The 18,141-nt window shown below is 47.9% G+C and overlaps 1 protein-coding gene across 3 annotated transcripts in view; it reads right to left on the bottom strand.

The window, feature by feature from the left end:
• LOC144149997 (sulfotransferase ssu-1-like) overlaps positions 1-17,392 on the bottom strand; it is a 49,023-nt gene extending 31,631 nt beyond the window's left edge. Inside the window, exon 1 of one of the 3 annotated variants that reach the window (XM_077681763.1) lies at positions 17,022-17,392. The gene's annotated coding sequence lies outside the window, so the exon portion shown is untranslated. Of the gene's footprint in view, positions 1-16,190; positions 16,944-17,021 lie in introns of those variants that run through there. The other 2 variants (XM_077681764.1, XM_077681762.1) reach the window with 2 other exon arrangements.
• Between the last annotated feature and the right edge of the window lie 749 nt (positions 17,393-18,141).

Here is an 18,141-nt window from a genome sequence, read left to right as displayed (position 1 = left end):
AATAAAAAAGTCAATATCATCAAAAGTCTGTCTTTAAAACAAACATTCCCGCGTTCCCGCGACAACCGTGCACGCTTGCACGCTGGCAATTTGCCGAGCGCTGACGCTGTTTTCCTTAGGCAACAATTCGAGACAAGCTTAGAAAAATGTCCCGAAGCGTGCATTCCGGCAAGGAAGGAGAATTCGGACTATTTGTTCAAACCCACGAAGTGAAACATATTATGGATATAAAACAAACGCTGAAACAATAGGGAAAATCTGCTAGTTTTGCACAAATTTCCGACCCCAGAGCCAAAGCATACTAATGCGTTGACATGTGTCCAAATTTAGCACTGTTCAGCACCGCGGCCCAGCACTCTAAACTTTTTTTCCACCCATATACTCCCTAGAGGTTCTTTTTCGCCTGTCCTCTAGTGATCCTCCTTGTAGGAGTTTTTTTACTACATGGAACAGGGAGGTTTTGTTTACCTCCTCAAAACAGGGTGTTTTTAGGTGATAGAAAGGAGGTAGTTAGGGAGTGTTAAGAAATGTTAGGGAGAATTTAAGGAGATCAAAATGGAGTATTCTTTACTTCCTCAAGGCGTTTTTAAGTGATGTTTATGGACTTTTTAGGCGGTTGAATAGGAGCTTATTATGGCTCCCTTGGGAAGTACTTATGTTATTTTAGGGGCGTTTTGAGGAGGTTCAAGGGAAGCATTTACTTCTTTTGCATGGAGTTTTACGTTTTGTAGGCCTCGCGAGGGGAGTTTTTAGGAGGTTCAAGGGAAGCATATATTTCTTTTGAATGGAGTTTTGCAAAGTTGGGGCGGTTTTGTAGGCCTTCCGAAAGGAGTTTTTTCAAGGCCACAAGGGAGAGTTTCTAGTTCCCTGCCGGAGTACTGATTTCACACGGTTTTGCTCGGTTTCAGGTTTATTTCAAACGAACTTTCGCATACAAGTTTACATGGTACATGGTGTACACAAGGAGGCTCCGAAATAAAAACTTAGGGCGACCTCCTATAAGAAAGCACAAATGGTAAATTGCTAAAAACACGCCAGTTAGGAATGGAAGACAGCAATAGAATGCTAGTTGAACAAACCGTAGAATTAATATTACTACAAGAACTGGAAATACGCGAAAAACAAAGATAGGCGCAAACACAACCACATGGTAAGTGAAATCATTATATAATAATAGCGGATCAAGAACGCGTCAGTACTTATCAGAACTTATCAGAACGCATCAGCACTCAGTACACAAAGTGAAAAAAATGGTTGCAGGGGTTTACAACAACAAAAAAATTTCAGTTGGTGGTGAAATGAGCGATCTGTGTGCTAGTTGAACAAACTGTAGAAACAATATTACTACAAGAACTGGAAATACGCGAAAAACATATAGGCACAAACACAACGGCATGGTAAGTGACATCATTATATAATACTAGAGGATTGAGAACGCGTGAGTACTTATCAGTACGCATCAGTACTCAGTACACAAAGTGAAAAAAATGGTTGCAGTGGTTTACAACAACAAAAATTTTTTTCAATTGGTGGTGAAATGTGCGAGAGCTGTGTAACGATTTGATATTGAAAGGTAACGAGCATTTTGTAGATGGTAAAGGCACAAGAGATAAATGATGTAGGAGACAGACAGCAATGAGATGGCTATGGATAAATGAGTAATATAAAGAACGAGAAATATGCTGCGGAAAATACCAGTGCGTTTTGATAAAGACACAAATGCGCCAAGAAAAGTGACCCAGTCTGAGGGGTTAATTGCAAGGATATAGAACAGAATGGGTGGTATCGCGACAGCTTCTTCAGAGTGAGAAGGAAAAGCCATGTAATTCGTGTTTTTCCGATAATTTTGAGTTGATTCATTTGGCACCAGTTGCCAACATTATTTAGATAATTGTTTCAAGTTATATTAGTTGGTTAATATTATTGCTTCACTAAAAGATAGCTGTATTATCAGCATACAGAAGGGCCCATCAAATATCCCCTGTTCAGTAAAAAAAAAAGAAAACGTCAGAAACATAATACGAAATTCTTTAAACTACTATCCAATGATTACAGGATTGAAAACAAATAAAATATTGGTGAGGGATATTGATGCGATAAAAGGTAATTAGTTCTAAATCCTTCACACGTGGTTTGGTGCTGGCAAGGTCCAAAAAGGCATGTTCCACAAACGTTAGAGCTCTGTGTGCCTTCTTGGGATATTGAATGTTGAAAACCCAGAACGATGCAAACAGACTACACAGTCCTCCCAGTAAAGATGATGCAGTCAAGACAATCTGGCCATCGATGCGGAGGCTAATTTCCCCTTTCGCGGAATGCAGGCAGGGAGTCAAAGGAACATCTACCTGAAAAAGCAAGCAAGAAAAAAAAATGCCCCACATGTAAAATTCAAAACAGACACTATGGTTAAACGAACTTAATAATTCGGCACAGTAATAAAATTGCTATGCCAGGTTCCCTGCGAATTTCAGTACTTAAATTAGGAATGCAAAGGCTTCATAAAACCAAGTGCCAGTACATTAACCATCGTGGCTTTTGCAGCAATAAAAAAGATATTACTTCCGCACAATATACTCGAGCACAACTTTAAATGACAGTGAAGTTAAAATGCAAGTCTCTCTAGGTTGATAGATTAGCTCACGGGGAACACTATTATACCCCTCTTACACCTTACCCCTTACAAATAAGGTTGAAACTAGCAAAAACACGTTTTCACCGGAAGGGCTTAAGTGGCCTGACGCGCACAACTTCTTTCTTGGCTGCCGCTGGATGGTGCTACTCGTCCATACTTGGGGTGGCAGTACCGCTTTCCAAGGGAGCATGCGAGCTACGCATGAGAAAATCGTTCGACGCCAAAACTTGCGAGGCCTCAAAAGGCCAATGTTCTTCTTCAGTGAAGCGTAAATACTGATCACAGGTCCAATGGAGAAACATTTTGCTTAGTGGTCTCGAACGGCAAATGACAGGGGAGTTTGGGGAAGCATGAGCGATTTGACCGGAACTGACCAAACTGTTTGGTACGTGGTAATGTTGTATTCAGTTGCTTGTATACTGCTATTAATCACCGCTGCTTCACTTGCTTCCGGTTTATCCTGATGCAAACAGCGACTGCAGTCGTGTTTGCGTCACGCTTGATGAGCAGTTGAACAGCGATTTCTCAGCACTTAAGGCATCTTGGCACTAAATCAATGCTGAAATGGCTATGCGGAGGTCCGACTTCCGTTTGAAATCAACTTGCTGGTTGTCTTCAATGACCCTTTAACAACAAGTTACCCTTATGCCTCATCACTGCAACCGATTGTTCCTCCGTGTGGTGCAAAGTGTGTTAGTGTGTAACGTGAAACGAACCGTTTCTGTGATTTGTAGGACTGATTCTGCTATTAATTACTGCAGTGACAACAAGCTATGAAAGAAAATCCCGCCATCTCCACGAAGTGAATGATGATGAGAGGGGCGAATCTAAAATGCTTATCAGCAGACAATGTGACGCATTAAGTGCAAGCTGCTTTCATAGTGTGTGCATTGACATTAGGATATGGCCCCCTGGCAGAACGATGCGCTGCGCGAGATTTTGCCGTACCTAAAAGGACAGGCAACTCATTTTTACGGAGTATAGGATCTGTAAAAGGGTTGCGAGTTGGGCGAGTTGGTAATTATGCATTGCGAAAAATAAACTGCGCGCAAATTAACGAGGACAAGAACACATGAAGACGGCACAAGCGCACACTCGCAACTAGTTTATTATTGCACAATTCAAAGCTTTATATGCCCAAGCGCCCAATTGCCGCTCCCCCAATGCGTCACAATTCTCGGCGCACTCAGCCGAAAATACTAAAAAACCGTAACAACAAAACCACAAAACGAACTTTGAGGTGCACGAAAGGCGAAAAATCAGCAAAGATAACCGCCTCATACATGGATTAAGACCCCCCTCCCACCCCCAACACGCATTCCCAGAAGCACCGAAATAGCGCTCAATGTGCGTCTAAATATGCGACTTCTCGATTAAGCAGGGCGATAGAGGGATGACTGACACATTCGGAACCAGCTTTTCTGATGGGGCTGGCTTCTACAATTTCTCGCGTTTGCTGGTTCTTATGTCGCAAAAGGATGGCTGTGCGCTCAAACACAGGGACACAATCAGGTCTGCATGCGCGGCAATGAGAAGATAAGTGGCTCAGGTCACGTTGAAAAATGAAAAATAAAAAAATATACGGTACTTTTAGACGTCGTACGCTCGAGTTTGTGACAACGTACCCGTGTGCGGCTCTGTCCTGAAGTTCGGAGAAATGCAGGCGGGTTGTGTTATATTTCTCGTCTTGCATTACGCTTTCTTTTATATATTAGCGCCCTCTTCCCCGACCTCCCTACGTTCCTTCCCGCTTCCGTCTGACTGCGCTGATTTTCGCCAGCACGAAGTAACCGTCACGTTGCTTTGAAACGACGCCGCGCGCGACAAACGATTTTACCTCGAATGCCCTGTTACAAACCAGCCTACAAAAGAATGCGAACGCATACCCCAAAACCCACAAACAAGTAAAATAATACGAGTGTGCCCTTTTTTCTTTGCCCGTGCGCGTACGAGCGCTGAGCGGCACGGGTACCCGGGTACTTCGCTGTTAACCCTATCCAAACGTTTGACAAACGCATCGACTGATGAAAGACCACTTACCAGCGAGCTGTCCACACCTGTCGCCGTATCCAAATGCTGTTTGCGGCCGTTCCTCGTGTGACAGGGGCACATGAAAATCTTTCCACCAAATGGCACTACTAGTCCTTCACAAATAAGAAAAAACGACGGCCCAAGGCGAGGCTTGAAGCTCCGGCCACGCCGAGTCACCGGCCGCGCTGCGTTGATAGCACAGAGGTTGTATGTTGTATACGCCTCGAGCGCGGCCTGTAGGGGCGCCACTGAAATCCCCCTAGCGGCCCGTTTCGAAAGCAGGCGCGGGAGTCCCCGGCCCGCTCCCCCCTGTCGCCGTTGCTTTTGGGGCTCGTTCAAGACAGCGATTTACCGTTTGTCCGCGTTCGAAATACCGAATAACGTGGAGCAGGCACTCTGTTTGCAAGCGTGGTGTGTTCACGAGAGTATAAACGTTTATGACGCGATCTTAGTGAGATGTATATGAGCGCCGGGCGTGTGTCACAGGCCGGCGTCCCGAAGCCAGCATTTGCATGCAGCTGATTGCAATTCCGCTGCCCTGAAATTTAGTGGCAGTGTCTCTGTAAGCAGTGTTTCCTCCGATGGTCATGTAGCGGCCATACACCCTGTGATGTAAATCGACTTTGTGCACTTAGAAAATCCAGCGGAGCACTCATACCTATTCTTTGAAACTCTTCTTCTTCGAAACTCATACCTCTTCTTCGAAACCAAACTCTTCTTCGAAACATCGTCATATGACACAGGGAGACTGCAGAATCTAGCATAAACCGAAATCAGAGACTCTTATCAGATACGACACTCTTCCAACGAGCCCGTGTGTACGAGATTTCAGCGCACGTTAAGGATCTCCAGGTGGTCAAAATTAATCCGGAGCGCCCTCCACTACGGCGTGCCTCATCGTCTCCGTTTCGTCGGCGTGTTAAACCCTGCAATCAATCAATCAATCAACTCTTCCAACGACACCTCGTATCGCTTCCTAGAGAAAACGGTTGCTTGTCCCTGCTGGTTTATGGCCAAATTCCCAGCTGGGCGGTGCTGGTCCCAGCTGGTCCCAACTAAGACCAGCAGCGCCCAACTGGGAATTTGTCCATAAAGCAGCAGGGACAAGCAACCAGGGCAGTTCACAACAACCACGGCAGTTCACAATTAATTGTGAACTGCCTACCCTGTATTCTTCAAAAAAATGCGTCCGCCGAGTGATCAGTCGTTCGTTGAAGGCGAAAAACAAACGAAAAGTGAACACGCAGCTTGTGTGTGTGATTACTAAAGCGTTCATTCGTTCATTTCGCTCCGCATTTCTAAACAACGATAGTTTAGCGTCCTCCTCCTCACCCCCCCCCCCCCCATCATGTCTAGCGAAATAGTGCATTTCGCATCTAGTTGGTCTGGTGAATACTACCTTGCTCAAACAAACGTATTTAGCATTTCAGAGGCTGCACTCGGTTTTTTTTTTTTTTTCATTCCCGTACGACTATTCTATTTATTCCTGACTTGCAGACCATTCATTTTCCCGTGGATTCATTAACATATACCTTGGTTCTTACTATAAGACATGAGTGGGAACATATCTGACAATGCACAGCCTTTAAGTGTACTTAACATTGTCGCGTGGCTTATACTCCCATAAAAGCCACAAGTTTTTGTCAGCTATTGGGTTATCACATCCCCGAAACCTATTTTTCTACGACGTACATATTCGAAGCAAAACCGCATTTGTTGTCTGCGCTGCAAAACGAACCAACCTCTTACAGTGCCAATATCAGGTCTAAACGAGGCGACAATAAATAGAATTCACTTGTGCTGACGTGTTCGAAGGTGACAGCGGTGATATGATGCTGCCGTCGCCGACGCCCGCAAGAGCGGATAAGAAGCGCGCAGAACCGCCTCCCCGGGCAGCTCCTGTTGCCGTTAGAGCGCTCTACCAAGACGCAGCTGTTTTTTTTAAGTGCTCTAAACGTGCACTTAGCTTACAGACGTCACCATAACAAGTTGTTTAGTGCGCGGAAAGGCAAAGAGAAGCGAAAGAGGACCAAAACACTGCATGACCACCTATCAGCCACGCAGCGCTAATCCCGCAAACGCCGCGGAGAAGCGGCGTCAGTCGGCGCAGCGATCGCGAATCTCGAGGCGTATACATCCGGGCAGCCAGTCGTGCCGCCAGGGCAAGTTGAGTCGCTGCAGTCGGGTGCGTTGGCGCGCTGGCACGGGAATTTAAATCGTCTATGTATGCGCAAGCAAGCGAAGCAGATGAACGTTGCAATTGTTTGCAACGGCGATAACTGCCTCTTCGTTAGCAGCAGAGTTTGACACCACCTATCGCCAAAATAAACAGATTGAGACAACACGGCCGCGCTCTCTGCCTGTGATCGCGCTGGTTAAAGCATCTATACGGGTATACGTACGGTACTGGTTTTGTAGCTGCGTGCAACCGTCGCGTCCTGCTTACTCGTTCTAATTAGCATTAGGCCACGGTTGAAGTGCTGGTGCACGGAGACAACAGAAGACTAACATGGCGACCGCCCGCTTGAGATGATTACCTCAGATAGGGCGTTTATTGTGGACGTGGTAGTATACAAGGAACCGAACGCCATCTCACAAATGGTGTTAAGTCGTTCTAAATCCTCCCTTTTGCTACCCGGATGGGCAACGGTACTACCGTGGAGGTTCGTCCACTTCTTTAGATCATGCCTAGGGAGTACATTTTTTGCTATAGGTACTTTTCAGGGCACATTACTTGATTAAAACTCCATTTCCGGCTAGTTTGCGTTTACAGTTTCATGAAAACAAATCCCGAGAAATAATTGAATTAGCTGATTGGTGTTAATTCTAACCACCAATTCAGGTCGAGCTATTCGAAGGAACACATAAAAATTAGCTCCATTTGGCCAGGCAAGTCCCAAGCTATGCGAGTTTTCTATGTGTGCGCCTCCTGATCATCATTTGGCCTGATCGGTTCGTTTATGTGCGAGCGTGAACTGATGTGTAGTTTATAAACTTCTTGCCCTGCCCCTCTCAGCCTCCCAGAGGACGACGACGACGACGACGACGACGACGACGATGATGATGATGATGCCCTCAAGGTTCACTGGAATATAAACGAATTCTGACTACGTATTCAAAGACATTTATACGAATGTCGTGCTTCGCTCAACAAAATGTTGATAAGAATAATAATGCATTACCGATCACTATTTTTCGACCGTCTATGCAAGCCTATCGGCTGTCCCTGGGCGCGCAAGTTAGCGCAATTAGTGCTATTAATATATGCATAATTATGATCTGAAATTTATAGTTACGAGACGACGAAGAAGCGAGCAGTGTGGCATAAAGCCGATAACTATCTCTACCCACGCCGTCTGATTTGTTTATTGTGTAGCGGAGATGAATAGCAGAAAAAGGAAATTTTCCTTGAGGCTCGTTTCCAGATATATATAGCAATTGGTGGCCGGTTTTCCCACATGGGTATGCTCCGTGTAGTGGTTTCTAAAGTAGACGAAGTGTGTGCGCGCCCAGCCAATTGGCTGTATAATCATTGGCCTGTATAATAATTTCCTAATGCGTGAGCGAAAAATGGCGAAACAGCCACTCCCCTGCTACTCTCTCCTACCCTTTCCCGCTCCCTACCTTTCCTGCGTGCTTTCACGTCCGCCAGCCAGCGCCGCTTCCCGGAAACTATGCAAAATAGTTGACAGTTTGTCTAGCGTTCCCCAGGCGGCGCTCTACGCCTTCTTGTTTATCACTATGCGTGTCTGTCTTGGACTGTCGCTGCTAAACCGCCTTCGCCGCGGCGGACGCAAAATCACTTGTGCTGCCGCAGGCTGATGCCGGCTTTCCACGCTTACCTACTTGGATCACGGGCACCGAAGTTTTCTGAGTGGGAGTGTTTTTTGTCCACGCTGTTCGCACTCCGCACCGGTACACAGTTTTCATATTGAGGACCGCACTGTAGAAGCGCCCGGACAGCGTGGCTGTAACCTCAACTGCTTATCCTATTTTAGGTGCGGAGTACCTTACGACCGCACAACGCCCGCGTTCGCGTCCTTGCGCACAGCATTTAAAATCGCAAAAAATCACACAGGCACCACCATGATTCGAGCCTGTGTCTGGTAGACCAAACAGAGTAAGTGCCAGTCGTCTCACCCATTGGGCTACGACCGTGAGTTCGTACCTGAGAGTCAAACGGCTTACTCCCTCGCCTGTAACGGTGGGGAGTACGTTAGGACCTCCCAATGTACGTCCGCGTCCATCCGTGCGCACACCACCATCAAGCCAAATCAAGCGAAATTCGATTTGAGCCGTGAGTTGCAGTTTCATTTAGGGAATAATCAAGGTGCAACTCACAGCTCAAATTGAATGACGGTCGGGGAGCGAATTGGATGTCACTCGTGGCGCAACTTGGATGCCATTTCGAGTCTCCGTACTCCGCACCCTCGCCATCATCCACGGAGTGGAGATGCTGCCATTTTCACTTTACACCATTTGTCTGAGGAGGCTAAGAGGCGCGTCTGGCCGATAGAATTTTTAACACGAAGGTGTTTTATTCCGGGATTCAGTAAAATTTCATTTACGTCATATTCGACATGGAAGTGACGCCAGCACAACGAAGCAAGCAGCCTGTATAGGGTGCATCCCTGCACACAGGGTCTTCTGGCGGGAAGCAACCTTTAGTACGAAAGACTACGTTCTTAGGCTTGTTCGTTTTCGGATTTTATATTTCAACACGAAATGTTTTATGCCGGAATACACCAAGATTTCACTGACGCCATAGCCGTCACGAAAATGACGCCAGTACACCTTTGCCGAAGCGACCCGCCCGCAGGACGTTGCTCACCAAGCACACCCACAAGTCAGCCGGCGACCCGCAAACCATGCTCAGCTGCAGATTTTGCTGCATATTTCACTTTCGTGTTTTAGTGATTCCCATGACAGAGGAATTTTTCTATAATCTCCAGAAATTTACAAGCACGTGATATCTTAACACGAAAGTGTTTTATGCCGGGGTCCACCAAGGTCTAACGGAGGTCATATCCGTCACGGTAATGACATCGCCAGAAAAACTTCGATTGACGCGGTGGCGCCGGGATTCGAGCCACGGACTCTTACGCCGCACCCGACTGCGCTATGAAAAGACGCGTGCACAGGACGACAAAGGCGCCTTATAGCTTACTTTTCAGATGGTGCTGCCATCTAGGAGAGGCGAAGCAAGTTCTGCATCATGACGCTAATGAGCGCCGACAGTTCGCGCCTCTATGCCAGAGCCTACGTGTACGAGGGACACGCTGCTGCGTAAGCTGCTGAAAAGTCGACTTTCGGATGTCGCACTCGTGACACGGTCCGATGCTGCTTCTTTCGCTGCAGCGGACGTGTGTTCACCAAACAGTTCGTTGACAACCCGTTTGGTTTCGTTGGCAGGGACGGTTTGCGAGCGCCTGTGGTTTCAGTCGGATTTACGCAATGATCTTCCGCGTGCAATCCAGTGTCTAGCGTTCATACGTCTAACATTGCCTTAAATAAAATATAAATAGCGACGTGCAAGTTCATATCGATACACAACAAACACTCAACTGCTCGTGTGAAGGCACATGTCACTTTCGTGTTTCACCGGTTCCTATGGAAGAGGGAACAACCACACTTTTAGGACAGTAGTGGTAGAAGTGAGCGCTTGAACAGAAATTATGCCCGCACTTTTTTCTCCACTAAAGCCTCCAAAGAGAAATATATCAGTAAAAAAATGGCAGCATCTCCACTCCATCGATGATGGCGAGGGTGCGGAGTACGGGGACTGGAAATGACATCTAAGTTGCGCCCCGAGTGACATCCGATTTGCGCCCCGACCGTCATTCGTTTTTAGTCGCTTTGCTTCCGCTTGCCGCGCTTTCGTGTTCGGGGAAGTTCGTTTTCTTCGTAGACGTTGAGCAGCAGCGTGAAGTTTCTTACGTTCGTTTCCGTCCATGGCGGGAAGAAGGTGTGTCATTTCCAGAACCCGCTTATATACGCGGTGCACCGCGGCGCCATCTCGTGTTTACGCGTAGCGTCATCTAGCGTAGGTCTCAGTCACCATGTACTACAACTTGATCCCAACCTGACTACACCGGTGTTTTTACGCGTTTTCTCGTTGCTAGGTTGTGTTTGTGCCTGTTTTCGACAGTTTTGGAGTGTTCTTGTACCCTTTTAGGTAGTTTCCGCACAGATTTTCGCTTTATGGTGGCGTGCACAAGGATGGGCGGGGACGCACATTGGGAGGTCCTAAGGTACTCCGCACCGTTACAGGCGAGGGAGTAAGCCGTCTGACTCCCGCGTACTAACTCACGGTCGTAGCCCGGTGGGTAAGACGGCTGACACTAACTCTGTCCGGTCCCTGTGTGACTTTTTGCGATTGTAAATGCTATGCGCACGGACGCGGACGGACATTGTGAGGTCCTAAGGTGCTCCGCACCTAAAAAATGGCAGCATCTCCACTCCGTGGATGATGCCGAGGGTGCGGAGTACGGGGACTCGAAATGACATGCAAGTTGCGCCCCGAGTGACATCCGATTTGCGCCGCCACCATCATCCGATTTGAGCCGTGAGTTGCACCTTGATTATTCCCTAAATGAAACCAACTCACGGCTCAAAATGCATTTCGCTTGATTTTCGCTTGATGGTGGTGTGCGCACGGATGGACGCGGACGGACACTGGGAGGTCCTAAGGCACTTGGCAACTGTTACAGGTGAGCGAGTAAGCCGTTTGACTCTCGGGGGTACGAACTGACGGTCGTAGGCCAATTGGTAAGACGACTGACATTAACTCTGTCTGGTCTACCAGACACAGGCTCAAATCCTGCCGGTGCCTGTGTGATTTTGTGCGATTCTGAATGCTATGCGCACGGACGCGGACGGACATTGTGCGGTCCTAAGGTACTCCGCACCTAAACAAAATACTTGCCAATCCCCTTGAGTGGGTATGCCCTTGGTATGAGTGGGTATGCGGCACCACTACCACCACCACCATAGCCAAGTTTTAAAGACGATAATCTTTCTTGGGCTACTTAAACCCAGAAATTTCGCTCTGTCTGTATGTCTGTCTGTCTGTCTGTGACTCGATTCAGCCACCCGGCCAAAGTAAAACAAGGCCTGCGCAATAGTCTTATATAGTCACAGCTAAATCTACCCATCTAAGCCCGGTGTAATGTTCATACTTGTCAACATTGTTGAAGGAGAACAAGACATTACGCAAATGTAAGACAACAGATTAATACAGAAGTGATATTTGCAGTGTTCCTTTATTTAAATTCATACATGCTTGATTTTTGCGAAATTAAATACTTCATCAACTGCAGAAAAAAATTCACTCCGCCGTCGCCTGCTGTCGCCCGCGCCACTATAGCTTCTGGCGCCATTTTAAGACATCAACCGGCAACAGTTACGAAAGGTTGCACTAGATAGGTTCCACGTTCTTCTTGCAACGCACGTGGAGTAGGGAAACGCGGTTCAATAAGCGTTTAAGTAGGGCGCCTCGATTCACGCGCGTCTTCGCCGTACGGCAGCGTTGGCATCGAGACACCCGGCTTGGAGCAGTGGAACGCGGTAAATTTAAAATGATTTTAGCAAACCTTTGGCGTCTTTACCTTGGGAGGAGCGCGACGCAAGAGGAACAAAATGAGAGGTAAGCGGGAATGCGAAGGGAGGCATTTACGTGGCAAAAGTCGATAAAGACTATCGTCTTTTGTCGACATTTGCAACGAAAGGAGCAGATACGCGGCCAATTTTTTCTACTCTCGCTCGGGCTGCGGCCTAGCTACGCGACGTGACCGTGAACCAGCGATTCTGCCATTAAACGACACCGTAATTGAAATTTTGTACCAACGGGTCGCCACGCTCAGCTACCTTATCGTGTGTTGCATGCGAAGGGCGCGTATCCCCCTTTCGCATGCCGCATCAGCAAGGCACGCTGAATCGTTTTGAAACGGTCCCTGTCGTAGACTTTTTGTCTCATCGGCAGCATTGTTGACCTGATCTGATGTTTCCAGAAACGAGACCACAACAGGGGCGGAATTTAAGTTTTGGCCCTTTCGAACATGCCCATTTGGCGTCCATTTCAATCGTTACGTAGTTGCTTCTCGAGGCCTCTCACCATTGATATGCACAAAAACCGTGCTTGCGCTGCGTCAGATGCGGTCGTCTGCATCCGGATAATCTAGGCTCGCCAGAAATGGTTATTTTTAAACGGAAATAAAATAAACAAAACTGAGAATTCCGCCACCTGCAGATAAATGCGTGGAAAGAAAACGCCGCTGTATTACATTCGCCGGCTATCGTCTGAGCACGCCACCCTGTTCGCTGCTTTTTTTTATATTGCGATAGTATGCTTGTTGGCGTAAATACTATGTCACAGGTATAGATTAACTCCCGTCTCGCGAAGAAACGCAAGGAGGGAGCGATGATGGGGTCCCCAAATCCACCGATGAAGGTCAGGTGGTCTGCCAGGGTGGAGGCCTGTGCCTCGGAGGTGTCTTGTCCTCGCCGCTTCCAATGAAGGGCACGTCCACAGTAAATGTTGAGTGTCCGCATCTTCGGCAGGAGCCGTGCTGCTTCGATGCTTGTGTATCAAGTTCATGGAGAATCACATCACAAGTCCGCTCCAATAAACGTTTATTTCTTCAAGAACCTCGCTTCATTCTTTACTGAGCGACCATATTGTAACATACCCTTTTGGAGGAAGCCTTGAAGACGACCAGGACAACAGACCTTGGAGCGTCTGTTGAACGGCGGAGAACGCCCACAGCTCGGTTAGGCCAGCCGTCTGCTACGGCACTACCGCGGAGGTTTGGGTCGGTAGCCCATTCTGTAAATACATCTACATCGCCACACATCGCCGCCGCGTTGCCCCGTATACGAATTGGAGTGCAAAGCTGTGGCTTGCTCTTTTTTCCTCGCATACGTTTCGCGTGATGCATGTTGCGGACCACAGCGGTGTAAAAGGCGAAAATAAACTAACCTGAAGCGTCGCTTCGTTGAGGAGGCGTTCAGTTTAGGAGCATACAGTATTCTCAAAAGGCTGCGTCTAATCTCACGGCAGCCGTGAGAATTACCTGCGGAAAATTCTCACGGCAGGTCCCATAAAAGCTGGATAATGTTCCGTCCCAACGTAACCTAACGCAACATAACCTCTTAAGGACGGAAAGTTGGGCTAGTTGGTTAGACGACACTGGGTACATTTTACCAGTGCAAAAGGCGGACAAGAAGAGTGAGAAAATCACAGGACGAACGCGACCACAAGAGTAAGAAAGTTACAGGACGAACGCTAGCTTTCGTTCCGCGATTTTCTTACTCTTGTGGCCCTCGTTTTGCGCTAAATAAATGTACCCAGTAACATAACCTCACCGAACCTAACGTAACGTAACCTAACCGAACGCATCATAACCTACCCTAATCCGTCCCAACTGCAACAAACCTAATCTAACCCAGCCCACCGACACAGAACACAACCTGTGTTAAACGTAACCCAACAAATTCTCGAAGTACTGTGCGTTGATCTGTTGATATAGTAAAGACGAGAGTAAAAAAAAGTACTAGCAAAATCACGGTGACCGAAACACATTGCAATGGCGGACACAAACCTGAGCCTTCCCGTTTATAACCGAGTACTATACCACAGCGCTACAGGGGCAGGTGCAAACACGGCTTTGTAGGAAATATTTACCCCATAGAATCTTCGCGTAACGTGCTTAGCCAATGAGAGGCGGCTGCCGTGACAAATGTCTGACGGTAATTCTCACGGTTGCCGGGATAATAGACACTACCTTCTCAAAACCCCTGGCAAACCAGTGTATGGGCGTAGCTTCTAAATACAGTAGAATCTCGATAAACGGAAATCGCTTAAACGGAATTGCCGCTTAAACGGAACAGTAGCCGGTACGTTGGTTGGTTTTGTATTCGTAAAAAAACGTCTGGTAATCGCAACTAAAGTTTCTAGATTACCGTGTAAACGAAACTAGAATCCGAACTTCATGTGATACATCTCGGCATGAGAATCAGCTATTCACGGTTCCGGCTGTTTCGTTCTTGTTTTTTCTTCCTCCGTGTTTTTTTTAGCCTCGTAAGCCTCGTCTCGTAAGTGGTTAGCCGTGTTAGCGCAACGAATGCAACATCGCAGTTCTTGTTCCAGTCGTTCGGTCTCGATTCTGAAGCCGAGGTTACAGGGCTCAGCTCCTGCCGCCTCGTTCATGCCATCGTGGTGCTATTCACGCTTCATTACGACATTGCAGTCTGCTAAATTCGGTGGCTCGTAAGCACTCGCGAAGTTCCGGCCTCTAGCCTCCGTGAAGATGCAGTTGCAAGGACTCAAACAAAAATAATTGATGCATTTTGTAGTGCTCAGCGACTCATTGTTGCCAAATCAACTTTGTGAATGTTCCGCCTAAGCCTGTTGTAGTTTTGCTTTCTGAAAAACTACCAGCTACATTCATCTTCTAGTGCTTAGAGTTCATAAATTTGCACATGTCTCTCAGTAAACGGAACTCCTGTTAAACGGAACTCCTGTTAAACGAAACTAATTTTTTCAGTCCCTTGAAGTTCCGTTTATCGAGAGTCTACTGCACTACCGGCTGAGAGCAAGCATTTATCAAAGCCATGTGCTGTTCGCATCTGTTTGTCTCCTCTGTACAATTATTGCTCGACTTAATTATGCAATGCAGCAACGGCGATATTTCTTCAAACGAAGCTTATATGGCTACGCTTCCGCTTACTTTTCTTGTGCGCAAAAAAAAAAAAAGAAATTCCCGATGGTTTAGGCGTCTTTAAAGCGGAAGGCGTTGGTAAAGAAACGAAAAAAGGATGCGCGCGCGTCTCTCTCACTCTCTCTCTCTCTGAACAGGAAATGTGGTGTCGTTCAAAATATTATTTGGACCTCGAGCTTACAGGTGTCATCTGTTCTGTATGCACCTCGCGAAGACTTGTTATTAATAGACCCCATTTTCATAATAACAACGGGAATTAGGTATCACGCTTATGTCGCACGACTCGGACATGTCCTTCGATTAAATTAATTAATAATAGGCACCATTTCCGAGATCAGTAAAATAATAAAAACAATGCGCAGGTACGGATGTGTATTTCTGACGCATTACCGCCGTCGACGCTGTAGAAAAAATCAGATATGCTCAACTTTTCGCCTAAGTTCCGTTACCTCAAAGTCGTGTGCTCTGTTATCCACCTTCACAGGGTGTGACGGCTGACAGTTTTTTTCATCAGCTCAGCTGAGAAAACGTGATTTTAATAAGCGTGGAATACCGTAAAAGTGTACACATCGGAAATACGGACCCGCAAACTTTCAGTTATCGTCTGCTACGCCCCTGCCACCACAACACCACACAAACGAAGCGATGTTTCGTTTCGCGCAGGCGAAACATAACCCGCTCACCAGTGAAAACGTAAACAATTGCGGCGTCCAAGCTACAGCTACACGCATGCCAGTCGCCTCCCGATTCGCCCGTCTTGGGCGCACCGCCGACGACACCGCGGAGATCAAAGCAGACGGCGAACTTACGTTTGCAGCGCGCGTCGGCTCTACTTCAGCGTCTGCAGACGGTGCACGGCTGACGCGACGGCAAGCGCTGCTAAGACGCAGGAAATCGTGGCGCCGTTTGTGTCCCAACAGACGCAAGGTCAGCGCTGCTCCACCTTCGTAAACGTTGACGCCGGAAAGAAGCCGCTTGAGGCGGCGGTGGCGCGGCGTTAGAAGGCCGAGGGCATAAAGAAATAAAGCGCTCCGGCCTCCTCTCTTCCGGAGCCCGCCATCAAGCACGTGACCATGTTGTGGGCAAGGGTAACGGAGGGCGAGACGACTGGCATTGATCCAGGACGGCTTTGTCGGCTGGCGCGCTTTATGTAGGGCGCCAGAGGGGGCGGGAAGGCGCGATAAACAATTTTGAGAAGCACAACACGCGCTCTGCAAGTTTCGTTTCACTCGTCAGCGCAGCGTACTGCGATCTGGTAAGGAGAACGCTAGGACAGGGGCCCTCGACAACTGTTACGAGGGCCGGGCGGAGCTAGCGAATTGTCCTCAGCCGCGCAGGTATTAAGCGCTTGCAGCCGAGCAGCCGACAATCAAAGCTCGCTGGAGCTTTATATGCCGTTACCTGGGCTACATCGAAAGGAACTTTGCTCACTCTTTCCGTAATCCGTTTGTTTCGTTGTTTACTTCTTTAGTTATAAAGAACGTACCACGGCTTCAGAACACCAAGCGGAGCGGATACAAGGTTAGTTAAAGCAAGCAAGAATGCATTCTCCATCAAAAAGCGGCACCGTTTAGAGTGTTAAGAAAAAAAACAAATCTAAAATGCAATACGAGGCTACCAAAGGAAGGAAAAGTAATTACCACCACCGTACTACTTGTCCAGCTTGGAAGGACGAGGAATATCGGTCTTCTTTGGAAGGCCTGTTCACCCCGACGATAAATGCCACTCACGCAGATTCCCACGCGTGACGGGAAATTTTGCATAGCGAAGCGATAAGGACAGGATAAGGGCGAAGATATATACACTGACAGACAGAGACAACGAAGCGTCTTGTCGAAAGCTGGGGCGTATGCGTAGATACCGTCTTCGAGTGCTTTCAACGCTGCGGCATTCTTAAGACTGGAAATTCGACCACCGCCTGGCCCCTGTAGGCTGCGAAGCGCCAAGCGTCAATTGGACATGTAGCTCGGAAGAACACAGTTGACCAAGCGCGCTGGCGCTCAATTTGATACCGACAGCGATGCGTATTTTGGTGGTCGTGAGAGATTGGTCTGGATGCTGTCGAAGGCGGTTAGCTTGGACAGAAAAAAATCGCCGCAGCTTCTACTAGTGGAGAAAGGCTGGGGAAACAGCACATCGGTGGCCCCTCTCCCTTTGCGAGAGACCCGCATGTTTCACCTTTGCGCCTCACATGGATTTCCCCACTTGCCCCTAAAAGTTCTCCATGACTGGCAGGCTCGAATAGTTTTGCCCGCAGGCTTTCAAAACTCTCCCAGAGTGGACCGCGTTAGCGCGCGCTAGAACCCGTGGCAGCCGACTTCGCGAACTCGGCTTCTGTAGGGCGAGCTCGGCGTCTGTGCTCCCCTATTCAGTTGCGAACGCACGTGAACTGGGGAGGAGAACAGCACGCGAGAGATTACACCACGAACGCTGGGCAGAGTGTTTTCGAAAGTCGAGCTGGCCGACACAGGGCGCCCCTTACGAGGCGCAAGCTCACGTACGCTTGGTATTTCTTACTGGTATTTTTTGCGAGCTCCTCACAACGCGCAAGCCCGCGCGCAAGCCTGGACGATGCCAGGCGCTCCGCACGAGGCGCATGCTCACGTGAGCTCGGCTATCATGACAGAGAGAGAATTTCTTTATTGGGGTAACGAAGCCAGATGCCCTGAGGGTATAGGGGTAAAAAGGTAGGGGAAAGAGCAGTTGGGCCGACGCTGACTGTTCACAGAGTTCTCTGCATATTCGTGCAAAGGCTCGCTG

Source organism: Haemaphysalis longicornis, unplaced genomic scaffold (genome assembly GCF_048455015.1).
Source record: "Haemaphysalis longicornis isolate Haplotype H1 unplaced genomic scaffold, Haemaphysalis longicornis Haplotype H1 scaffold_8, whole genome shotgun sequence".
In the NCBI taxonomy this organism is placed as follows: domain Eukaryota; kingdom Metazoa; phylum Arthropoda; class Arachnida; order Ixodida; family Ixodidae; genus Haemaphysalis; species Haemaphysalis longicornis.
This window is presented reverse-complemented; position numbering and strand designations above follow the sequence as displayed.